At 45.8% G+C, this 13033-nt stretch overlaps 3 non-coding genes across 3 annotated transcripts; all 3 read left to right on the plus strand.

Moving 5' to 3' along the window:
* Nucleotides 1–1217: 1217 nt before the first annotated feature.
* TRNAV-UAC lies at nt 1218–1290 on the plus strand. The gene has a single exon. It is a non-coding gene; the product is annotated as a tRNA-Val (tRNA).
* Nucleotides 1291–2094: 804 nt separating this feature from the next.
* Nucleotides 2095–2167, plus strand: TRNAV-UAC. Its single transcript has one exon. It is a non-coding gene; the product is annotated as a tRNA-Val (tRNA).
* Nucleotides 2168–7815: 5648 nt separating this feature from the next.
* On the plus strand, nt 7816–7888 carry TRNAV-UAC. Its single transcript has one exon. It is a non-coding gene; the product is annotated as a tRNA-Val (tRNA).
* The last annotated feature ends 5145 nt before the right edge of the window (nt 7889–13033 follow it).

The raw sequence follows: 13033 nt of genomic DNA on the forward strand, positions 1-13033 counted from the left end.
GACCTGTATATGCAGAAGGTTCTTGGTTCAATCCCAGGTAAAAGTGTCTCATTAAGGAAACTTCCCTTCACTTCCTGTCCTGCAGACTCAACCAGAAGTGATAGCATATCTTTCTAATGTGAGGGAAATCCTCTCTTAGACAATTGTCATGGGAGCAAGTTTCCCCCCTTGGAGTTTCCCTGCTTTATGCTCTGGTGGAAAATCAGAATTTTGGATTTACCCCTCACTTACATGCCGAGTGACATTGGTGATCAGGACAATATGAGAGAGTGAATCTCCCTAACAGGGACACAGCAATAGTAACATAACAGAGGCACCACTCCATCCAATGCTAAGAAAAAGGTTTGCCTTTAGCAGTGGGGGCACCAGGGTGGGTGTTACCTGGTGCGGCCACCAAACATGCATTACAACATCCGTGGTGTGATGCCATCACACGTGCGTTGACGTAGTTCACTGCCAGCGGCAATCTTGGTGATGGACGACGGCAAAGAGAGGAGGGGATATTGACCTGGCAGGATCTGATATGCCACCGTGTCACCCCCTCTCTCTCGTGCTGCTGTTGGGCTCTCTGTCCGTGACCGAGTGCCTGACTTTTAAGAGGGGTTGACACCAAAATGACTGACACCCCTTCTGATAGTGTCACCCGGTGTGGGATGCACCCCTCTTGGGATGCCAGTGCCTTTTGTCAGCAGCATTAATTTTGAATTTGGCAGATGAATCCATAGTTAAACAGTAGTTTTGAGCAAGAACATCTTGTGTGTGTGAACTTTCAACTGTTTACGACCCATAGGCTGGTGAATATCAGTGCTGTGTTACAATCGTATTTGAACATCTCAAAAGGGTGTAGTAGATGAGTAGCTTGGCCAGTCCTTTGCTTTAGCTTTATCGCTCATGAACTGTAAGAAGAAGAAACAGAAAGGATGCTGAGGACTTTGGAGCACCATGGTCTCCTAGTGTAATGGTAATCGCCTCTGGTTTACACGCAGAAGGTCCTGGATGTAAAAACAGTATTCTTTAGGTGGCTAAGGATCTGTGGCATGAATGTCTCCGTAGCTTACTGAAAAGGCAAATTTGCATCAGCTTAGTAGGTTACTCACTGCTAGCAGGCTTCAACAAGCATTGCTTAAGTTATCAGCGTTTAGAATTTTGGGCTTTATTGCTGATAAACTGTAAGAGGACGCAACACAGTATAAAGCGTGCTATTATGTACCCCATGTGGTTTCATAGTGTAGTGGTTATCACGTCTGCTTTACACGCAGAAGGTCCTGGGTTCGATCCCCAGTGAAACCAGAGTATCTTTAGGTGGCTAAGCAGATGCAGCCATTGCTGCTTTTAAACCGATTTCTAGATACATTTTACATATTCTTCTGCACATCAAAAAGCTATGTGCAGAGTTATGTCTGTCTTCGACCTGAAGGAGGAAACAATAAACCTAAGTGCTTGAAAACTAGATGACCATGACCATTCATAATATGCAACCTTGCCCAAGGATGACATGATGACAGATTATGATGGAAAAAGGGCGAGCTTTTTTGAGCTGTGCCAGTCACAACATAACCTGTGCCAGTCACAGTTATACTGGGCGCACACCTAAACAGTAACCTGATATAGTGTACATGCCTGTTCTGACCAGGTGTGCTGGACTGGAACTTGATTAACCCAAAAACCCACATGAGGGCATTGACCATTAAAAACAAATTTTAACCACTGGCAAGGTCAAACCGCTAATAAAGCTGTGGGTGGGTGGCCAACTCTACTGAGGGCTAAAGGCCTTCAGGTCAGTGTTGATTTGCCTTAACATAGCATTGTCCCAGCCCCTTCACCCCATGTCATAGTAGCCCTCCTGACTGAGCTGCTTTAAACCTATTTGCATTATTTGGTGCTACACACTACAAGGAGCCATGCCTCCATCTGTCAAGGTTTCACTAGAGCTCACAGGGCCTTCATACTAGGTAGCCCCCAACCCAAGATCCTAAAAGGTTAGGTTAAATCTAAACTCTATAAAAGACACATATCATGTGGCTATGTAATAGTTAATTGGACAATTAAGAGATGCAACGCAGTATAAAGCATGCTACATAATGTCCTTTGTATGGTTTCATAGTGTAGTGGTTATCATGTCTGCTTTACACGCAGAAGGTCCTGGGTTCGATCCCCAGTGAAGCCAGGGTATCTTTAGGTGGCTAAGCAGATGCAGCCATTGCTGCTTTTAAACTAATTTCTAGATACATTTTACATTTTCTTCTGCACATCAAAAAGCTATGTGCAGGGTCATATCTGTCTTAGACCTGAAGGAGGAAACAATAAACCTAGATGCTTGAAAACTAGATGGTATCTCCAATGAGTTATTTCGCAGTGCAGACCAGACACAGCCATGAAGGTATTGTCACTTTCTTACCTGCATCGGGGCTGAGAATGTCCCTCAGAGGTGAATTTTTATGGAAGTTTATTTCATTCACTAAGGAACTTGTTGAGAATTTCTCCCTTGGGAGGCTTTACTTCCAGTTACATTACAAACATTCTCATCAATAAATAACTTGGCCCATCCTTCACATTGACTTTATCTCTGATGAACTGCAAGAAGAAGAAGAAACACTGCGGATGAGGATTCTTACTTATGGTCTCATAGTGAAGTGGATATCATGTTGACTATAGTGGATATCAAGTTGACTATTTCTGGGCAAAGATGTATCTGCCCTATTAACAGTCCTGCAATTTGACACCACAAACCAAGTAGACAGTAGAGATCATCTAGAATGTGGAAGCTTGCCTGCCTGGTAGATCACCTATACTGACTCTTTCCCATTTTAATTTGCTAGCCACAGCATTAGGATAAGCCTTGCAGGCCCAGAGCTGTTATTCCACTTTCTTCCAGTACTCCAATGCATAGCAAAGCTGGGACAGTCTTTCAGAGGTAGAAAGTGGGACAGTCTGTTTCAAAGACATGGAACAAGGAACATATTGCAAATCTCATCCTTTGGAGACTTTATTTCGAGCTGGAGGAATAAAACCCAGTCCCGCATGATGACTGAAGAGGCAAATTCCCATCAGTTCAGTAGGTTACTCTCAACACAAACAGAAAGAAAGAAAGAAAAAGAAAGAAAGAAAGAAAGAAAGAAAGAAAGAATGCTGATAACTATGCTAGCTTGTTTCATAGCATAGTGGTTTTCATGTCTACTTTATGTGCAGAAAGTCTTGGGTTCAATCCCTAGTGAACCCAGGAGCTCTTTAGGTGGTTAGCAGTTATTTCTGCCTTTAAAAGAGAACTATGGGACAAGTGTTTTTCCCCATAGTTCTCTTAAGGGTCACGGGAGGACATATACTAGCGCCCCCCCGTGACCCAAAGCTCAGTATATTGTGAGCTACAGCTCACGGTATACTGAGACCGGCGCAGCCCGGACAGATCCAACCAGCTGCGTGAATGACAGCTGACTCTGCCTATCTAGAGGCAGAGCCAGCTGTACCCGTCCATTCCTCCAGTCAGCACGGGGGAATCCCTGTGGGGTGTGGTGACTGACAGTCAACGCTCTCTGCAGTGAGATGATCGAGAAGTGAGCGAGCGACGGTATGCGTTCGCTCACTTCCCGATCTATTAAGCCGACGTGTGACAGTTTATTTGTCACACGTTGGCTCGAACTATGAGGAGGAGTGATTTTCACTTACCTCATAGTTCTCCTTTAAGTAGATTTTACATATTCCTCTGCACATCAAAAAGCTATGTGTGGGGCAGTGTCTGTCTGGGACCTGAAAGAGAGAGAACAATAGCCATAATTCCTTTCGTAGTGCAGACCAGACACAGCAGACACAGTCACGTCAAGTCAAGTCATTTTCTCACCTGTAGCAGAGCTGGGATAGTCCTCCAGAGGTGGAAAGCGGGACAGTTTGTTTCATTGGCAGGAGGAACATCTTGAGAATTCTACCTCTATTTTTAACACATATTATGAGACAGGGCAATTTGTTTTGTTGCAGGGTAGCCGGTAAGTGTCAGCCCTTCCATGTGGACCTTGCTACTAAAGCTAGTTATAAATTGTGCGGTTGCCATGTATTTTTAGATGAGTTTGCATGCTGCTGGTATATGCTTTAAAGGAGAACTATGGGGTTAAGGCTTTTCCCCATAGTTCTCCTAAAGGTAACGGGAGGACACAAACTAGCGTCCTCCCGTCACCCTAGGCTCAGTATACCGCGAGCTGTAGCTCGCGGTATACTGAGACGCCGCAGCTGAAGCAGATCCGGACAATTGTGCCGGGATCCGCCCAGCTGCGTGACTGACAGCTAGCTCTGCCTATCTATAGGCAGAGCCAGCTGTACCCGCCCCCTCCCCCGTCCGTTCCGCCAGTCAGCGCTGTCGGATCGGAGCGGGGAATCCAGCCCCTCCCCTGTCTTGGCAGAGAGCTGTGACAGGATCGAGAGGTGAGCGAACACCGGTATGTGTTCGCTCACCTCCCGATCTACTGAGCCGACCTGTGACAGTCTCATTGTCACAGGTCGGCTAGAACTATGAGGTGAGTGAAAAGCGCTCACCTCATAGTTCTCCTTTAAGGTCTGTTGAAGTTCAAAACAGGAATCATGTTGGGTAGTAAACCAGTGGTTCTCAACCTGTATAACCTCAGGACCAACATTTCTCCTTGGTCATTAGGTCACGACCCAAGTCACACTATAATGGAAGGCACGGCACTGTGGTACCGCGAGTTTTGGTTCGGGCGATTGAACTGTGCGTGGGAGGTGCGTTTGGGTGCCATTCAAATGAATGGCAACACACCTCCCGCACCAGAATGCATAGTAGGTATGATTGCGTGGTACAGTGCATTAATGGCACAAGACTGTTCGATTATCACACTGTACTTGTGTGAACAGACCCTTAGAAACACGGACAGACACAATCTCACGCAAATATACACGTCTCCCTATCTTACGAGAACTGGAGTGGATCCTCAGCCTGGGGTCCAGTGTGGGCTGCTGTGCTGTGACGGAGCTCCATCCATATGTGCTTTGCTTGTACAACTTCGTTGCGCACTCTGTATAAGTGTTGGGAGCCAGAACGTGACATCACTCCGGTCCAGGCACCTCTACAGGACATGAGAGGGAGCTGTAAGCAATGCATGTATGGATGGAGCTCCCTTGCAGACATAGCTCCAGCCCACCCCACTTCAAGCTGACACACGGTGCCGGGCAGCATATTTTGAATGGCTGCTTGGCCCTAGAACTGACAGTGCTGCACTAGTGGGAGGCTGCAGAGCCTAGAAAAGTGGAAGGCACGTGGCGATCCACTGAACACAGGGTCGCGACCCACTTTTGGGTCACCCACCAGTTGAGAAGCAAGGCTAGTTGTTAGCCAAGCTCAAAGTGTATGTAGTCCCAAATGTGTTTTAGTTTTGGAATGACTGGTGAGGGGTTAGAATCTCTGTTGGGATTTTTTTGCTGTCTGTGTAAATAAGAAAGTGTTCCCTCTCGATAGGTTATGGTGACCATTGTCACCAGGTCAGAAGGTGATGGGAAATCTATCATTTCACAGTTGTAATAGAGGGTGCTTCTTCCAATGGGGAAACTTCTTTTGACAAGTAAGAGCAGATATCCCCTCGTTTTGGATGGATCTCCTCTTCCTTTCTGCTGTGTTTCTGGGCTAGAAAATAAAGGGAAACTTCCCCAACAGGAGATAGGAAAAAAAGACTCGAGAGGGCTCTTAACGATTTCCTATTCTACCCCAAACTACTAAAATGGTTTTACATAAACTTTAACATCTTCTATGAGCACTCTAAAATACTTGGTACCCTCACAAATGATTATTTCTTTAAAATGTAAAGAATAACATTATTTTGACCATGGGGCAGAGGCTTGAATTATCTTTGTCTTGGGCCCACTCATGTCTTCAAGTGGCCCTTCCTTCTACGCGGCATATGTTTCTCAATGCGCATATTAAAATAATCACAAGCAATAACCTGAGTTGATCTTATGGCTCCCAAATGAGAAGCCCCGGGCCGTCTGTATGCGGAGCCTCTCACAACAGATGTCCCCGTGATGCTGATGAATGTATAATATGTCTCCTGCTGGGACTGTTACATGATCGGGCCTCTTCAGTTTATGTCTTTAACAGAACACGGCCTTTTGCTGAAATATTGTCAATTTATTTCCTTTCAATATCTCATTTGGCGCAGTCAGTCCTGGGAACACTGGTGACCTATTTTCTTCAATCACTGAGACCATGGCGCTGTAATCACAGCACCACCCGTCTCAGCGGTTACTAACTGCAGCTTCTGTCACAGAACCTGCGTCCTATGGTCCGGTGCACCTTATGGAGCGCAAAATACGGTATATACAATAATATATATATATATATCTATAGATATATATACTGTGTACATGTGTGTGTGTATATATATATATTACCGTATATACTCGAGTATAAGCCGACCCGAATATAAGCCGAGGTACCTAATTTTACCACAAAGAACTGGGAAAAAATATTGACTCGAGTATAAGCCTAGGGTGGGAAATGAGGCAGCTACTGGTAAATGTACAAAATGAAGATAGATACCAATAAAATTACATGAATATTTATTTCAAAGAAAAACAATAACCTAGCTCTGTAAGTGGAAAAGGGGGTACAGGGCTACATATCATGTACTACGGATCATTTAACCCATTCATATTAGCAGAGGATAATTGTAAATCTATTGTTCAGTGCATTCTATATGTAGTATATAGTACATGTACATATAGAGTGCCTGCAACAATACATTTACAATGATCCTCTGCTAACATGAATGGGTTAAATGATCCATAGTACAGGGCTACATACAGATCATTTAATACATTCATGTTAGTATAATTGTAAATGTATTGTCTGCACTGTATTAGCAGTATATATTGTATATAGAGTATATACTGCTAATACAGTGCAGACAATACATAATTGCTTAATAAATCTCCCCCCCAAATCTGCCCTCACTCACTGTGTCCGTGTGCCGGTGATCGATCATCACATCACGGAGAGAGCAGGGACGAGTCAGCGGCGCGCTGGTCCAGTGGGAGGAGCTCCAGGTGGGGTCCTAATTTAGCTGACTTAGAGGTGCCTGCCCGCTAAATTACAACCCCACCTGGAGCTCCTCTCGCCTGACCAGCGCGCCGCTGACTCATCCCTGCTCCCCTGCTCCTGACTGGCCGCTGCGGGGGTTTTTTTTTTTCTTCTTACTTACCTCGCCGAGCGTCGCGTCACGTCACTGCGGGTCATCTGGCAGTCTCCGGCCACCTAAATTAGGACCCGGAGACTGCCAGATGACCCCGCTCGGAGCGCCGCCCACCGGAGCAGCAGTGACGCGACGCTCGGCGAGGTAAGTAAGAAGAAACCTGACCAGCGTACTCACTTTCCTCAGTTCTCGAGACGCTGACTCGAGTATAAGCCGAGGGGGGCATTTTTCAGCACAAAAAATGGGTTGAAAAACTCGGCTTATACTCGAGTATATACGGTATTTGCTACCAAAGATTTGCAGTTGCAGCACATTTCTAAACAGTCTTTAGGACTGATCCAATATTTCTTGATTCAGCTTAAGATACAACTTTTGTTGCTCACTGCATCAGCAGTTTCCTCATGCTTCTTCCTAATCTAGCATGCACACTAGTGCTGGAGAGGTGACACAGGTAGCAGCAAAGCAGAACCAAGAAAAAGTGTTGTCAGCCGCCTGGCTGCACAAGGTGGGAGGTGTGTGAATCGCAAGAACTGTCCCATGACAGTAGTTGAACAAAGTCCTCATCTACTGTGACTGGGCGAGCCAGAAGCTACATGACAGTTGTGACATCATCACATTCTAACTCCCAAGTGGTTTCATAGTGTAGTGGTTATCACGTCTGCTTTACACGCAGAAGGTCCTGCGTTCGATCCCCAGTGAAACCATGTGTGCTAAATTTTTTGATTAAGTACAAATGGTGATAAGGCAACTGACTCTGCCGGGTCATACTGGACTGAAAATGATCTTCCACCAAACATAATTTACCAATTGCAATTTAAATATCTTACACATCAATTAAATTGAAAACGTGACTCTGGTTTCAAAATGGCTTTGCAATTAGCAGAGCTCATGCTCCCTGCTAATTGAACAGCTTTTTCAATTGGACTTTAATAAAACGGGCAGAGATTGGCAAACAGCATGCACTTGGGGTGGGGGGCAACCTTATGTCAAAGGTTACAGACCTACAGAGCCTGCTAGCACAGGAACAGGCAACCTTGGCACTCTAGCTGTTGTGGAACTACAAGTTGTATCATGCAATTCTAGATAGTTTGTATGACTAGCGTTCAGCTTTAAGGTTTGCAAATGAGGTAGAGAGGTAGGCAACCTTCACACTCCAGCTGGTGTGGAACTACAAGTCCCATGAGTCTTTGCATGACTCTTAAAGCCACAGGCATGGCTCTTAGAGACAGAGGCATGCTGGGATTTGTTGTTTCATTACAGCTGGAGTGCCAAGGTTACCCACCCCTGTGCTACTGTTATGTACACTTATACTGTATGTGTTAAAGTAACATTAAAGTTACATTTCCCTTCATGCTGGTGCAAGGACTTACCTTAAATGATGCCTCTTGATCCGATCATCGTCCTCTTTCCAGTAGTTTTCAGGGGTCCCTCCAATGCTGGTGCCGGTCTCTGATCCAGAGCTGACTGCTGTGTCTTTTGTTTCCCACGGAGACTGTGTGCGTACAGGCTGCCTGCATTGACTTACTTCTCCTGGCCGAAGATCTCTACTGCGCATGTGCCCACCCCATGATCCTTTGCGGCCACCCGAGAATCTTCGAACGAGCAGTGGAGACCAGTGGCGGACCTAATAACCAAAGGGCCCTGGTGCAAGATTTTATCTTGGGCCCCCTCCCAAGACAGGGGAGGGGGGGCGCGGGAGCGGATCACACTGGCCCAAGACACCCCCCCAGCGGTCTCTAATGTTGCAGTAGCATGCTGGACTTACCTGAGACCCTGCAGAGCACACCATAGATCCTGCATAGCCCACCTGAGACTCTCTATGGTGGGCTCTGCAGGGTCCCAGGTGGGCTGGCCTGGTCATCGGGATCCCTTTCCCTGTACCTCCTCCCAACTCTTCTTACCTGCTGCTGCTGGGGCCCGGCCTCCTCCACCCCCCCCCCTGTCACCTCTGCCATGCCGCCTCGGTACAGTTGATACCCATGTAAGAGGCCCCCCAGACCCCTCACATGGGTACCGGCCATACCCCCCTGATGGCGGTGTTCTATCAAAGGTTGTGACTACGTTAGAATGTGTGACCGGTGACGTGGTCACACGTTTTAACGTAATCCTGCCCAGTTTTTCGGCGGTGGAATGTGTGACCGCCAATAGGTGAAGCATTCCAGCGCTTTCCCAGCTGTTCCAGGGCAGATCGGCATCACAAATCACATGTGCAGGAGAACCGATCTGCCCTGGAACAGCTGATCGGTCCTGAAATGTCACTTCTCTCCGACTGCGATCTCACATTCCACCGCACTCACAAAGTCGGATAGAAGTCGGAACAAGCTGTTCCAGGGCAGATCGGTTCTCCTGCACATGCGATGCCGACCGCACGGCAATCAGTGCGGTATCGTGCACGATTGCTGCGCGGTGAGGTGTCACCTAGGTTTGAACCTAGCCTTAATCCAAACACTTTGGTTCTAAAGACTGTCCATTTCCCATTTCAGAAAGAAAGGAAGTATCTAAAGTTTGTGTTGTTTTGGCATTGCTACCAAGTTTCAAACATCTCATCTGACATTTTCTTCAGTCACTGAATCCCAACCTGAATGTAGCTGATGATAAATCAAGTTGTATGGAGTGAAAGGATCTGTTTGCCGTAAATACCCCAACAAATGAGTATTAGCTAAAGGGAAGAATACATCTTTTCTGCTCCCCTGACATAAACCAGCAGTCTGTTAAACGATTTGTGTCTCATATTGTGAAACAGATTAACCCACGGTGCAAATCACTGATCCCCTCCTGAAGATATAATATCACAGTCTCCCAGGTGCACGCTGATGCGTGGGGGGCTACAAGCATTTATTTAAACTTTAAAACAACCTGTCCATCTTGTAATAACTCATTCTTCAAACTCTTTATTCTTCAAACTCTTTCTACTTACTTATTCCAGGAACTACAGGCTGTAAAGGAATGGCTTCCCTATTTACTTGCTTTTACAGTGTAGAGCTGTTTGTACTGATCTTCTATACATTTTGACTTCTAGATGACCAAGAGATACATTATGTCCTAAGCACTCTTACAAGGCAATAAGATGCCAGGCACATACAATGTCAAGCATGGTTGGTTCTTCAGGGTGTAAAAAGGATGGGCGCCTGTTACTTTAGTCAGTTTGATATAAGAACTGGTTTATTCCAAATTGCAATATGGGAGGAAGGGTGAGGTGTTGATCACATTTTCTTGAAAACGTGGCCGTTCTCAAACACCACACTAGACTCTAATCTCTTCTTAATCTCTCATCTCTGACAAAGTCTCTGAACACAGACTTCGTTGTTTTGGACACCTACAGAACTTTGGCACATTAGCATTTAAGGTTCAACTGGTATCTCAATCTTATTGTTCCAAAGCAGGACAGCATGGAAAGGTTCATGCGTATACTTTCCACTCAACCACTCACCATATCTTTTGTGAGGGACAGCCGCAGCTTGTTTCCTCTAGGCCAGACATTCTTTAGACTAGGGATGCACCGATACTGGTATTTTGGTACCGAGTACGAGTACTGCTATTTGTTTTCGGTACTCGCCGGTACGAATACCGGAAGTCCCATTAAGAAAGCCAGGCGGTGTGTAATGACTCGTCACCTGGCTTCCTGATTAGCCGGGAAGCCGTCTCCATGCTTCTCGTCACTACTTGACGAGAAAGCATGGAGCGGGCTTTCTGGCCATTTAGGAAGCCGGGCGCCGTGTAAAATGCGGCAGCCAGGTTCCTGATTGGCCAGGAAGCTGGCTCCATGCTCCCTCGTCATTACACGGCGCCCGGCTTCCTGATTTGTCAGCTTCCCAACCAATCAGGAAGCCGGGCAGCAAGTCATTACACGCTGCCCGCTTCCTGATACAGGAAGTATCAGGCTAGGCATCGGAGCATTTGGGCGAGTACGAGTACTCGCATAAATACTCGGCATGGGCACATGATCGGTGCATCCCTACTTTAGACTCTAGCAGCCAACATCTTCAGGAGGGGAGATCCCCATACCTCCCAACTGTCCCTCATTTTGGAACCAAATTCCTTTTTCCCTTCTCAGTTGTCCCTCCTTTTGGTCTGATGTACAGATATCTATAAAAAGTTTCCATTTAACTGCCAAAAGTGTTATTTTGCACTAAAACATTTATCTTGTTTGCTATTTTGAAAATCCAGTAGAAAGGAAAAGTAATGGTATACGCAAACAATTCTGGGCTTAGCCAATCATTTTTGGTTTATACATTCTTAATGGTCCCCATACCTGGGGTTGTGTCAGGGGTGTATACATCGCCTAAATAACTGTGCTGGAAGATGTCCCTTTTTCTCATCGCAGAAAGTTGCTAGATATAAATCCCTGCTTCCTTCCAACTGCAAGGTCCAAAGGCCTGGGGAAAGAGGCAGAGCTTTCACAGTGACATCCTAACAGGGCAAAAACCCATGAGGTAAGATGAAGAACAGGAAGTGTCCCAAATATTTAACAGTTCTCCCAGCATGCATCACCAGGCCCTCCAAGCCTGCTGATTGGCTAGGTCATCAAACATTAATATTTTACCAGTACAATGGGGAAGGGGTAAAACCACAGTCCCAGTGACAGCCACTCCACATTTTCCAAGACTTGCCCCCACTTTCCTGTTAGGGTAGTTGTGCCTGACATCTAACTATGACTGTGCAATAGCCACCACATTTAGACCTGTCCCTTCCCATTCTCTGCAGTAGAAATCTGTTTGCTGACACTTGTGTTGAGAGGTGTGGCTGTTACTCAGCTCTGTCAGCACAAGGCACTCAAGTGTAAGAACTAGAATCAGGGTTGTCATTAAGAGAAAAAGTTCTTTAGGGCATCGCCTAACAAAAACCAGTCACAAATCACAACATGTAAATGGATGGGACTATAAAGAAGGGAAAAAGGTGTGAGCCTTCAATTGGTCTTTACAGCAGCTGCTCACTCATGTTACTTTAACTGGTTCACTGTCTTTTCCAGGATTCTAAACGGAACCTCCAAGACAATGCATTGGAGGATTTCAGCAAGTACCCTTGAATAGCTTGCCAATATACTGAAGAGGAGAATCTTCCAAAAAAAGTTTGCAAAAATGGGGTTCTCCTAGCTTTCATGTTTCACGTAGCCTAAAAAATTGGGTAATCTGACCATAAGCCCACACTGCCAAACCCTACAGATTCCCACAACACAGTGTGGTTTAATCACACTCTAGACATCTCTGCCATATGAATCGTACTTTATAAATTCACATATAATCCATTCATTGGTCATTATGTTATTATAAGCCAGCAGCCATACATTATTTCATAAAACAGGCCGCTTACACCGGTGGCGGGGGCAGGGTGAGGCGTTCCACTCCATTGGAACCAGTTAAGTTCACCAGCAAAGAAAAGGCAGAGAATTCCCTCTTGAAGAGACTTCTCACCTTGAGCTGTGAGTGTAACAGACCGTGGAGTCCTTTAACAAGTGCGAGGAAAGCTGGCTCAGCAGCCAAGACTCATTTAGCTCCTATGGCAATGTGCTCAGAAAGACCTTACAATGATCCTTTACCAGGTACAGCCTCACATAGTCACTATGGAAGTCAGACCTAAAAAAGGGGAGCTGTCTTTGGGGTCTTGTGGCTTCACCTCGCAAGGAGCTCTGAGGACTTTGGATCACATTTTTCTGGTTGGACAATGTGAAAGCAGGATGTCCTATCAGCCAACCCCTGTGCTTACGAACACATTGTGTGTGTCTGTGTGTGTTGTGAAAAAGAAAGTAAGCCCTCTTTGAATTTTATGGTCTTATGTATCAGGACATAATACAAATCACCCAATCTTTAGCAGGTCTTAAAATTAGGTAAATACAACCTCAGATGAACAAC

Source organism: Nanorana parkeri, unplaced genomic scaffold, assembly GCF_000935625.1.
Source record: "Nanorana parkeri isolate BGI_ZX_2015 unplaced genomic scaffold, ASM93562v1 scaffold891, whole genome shotgun sequence".
NCBI lineage: Eukaryota > Metazoa > Chordata > Amphibia > Anura > Dicroglossidae > Nanorana > Nanorana parkeri.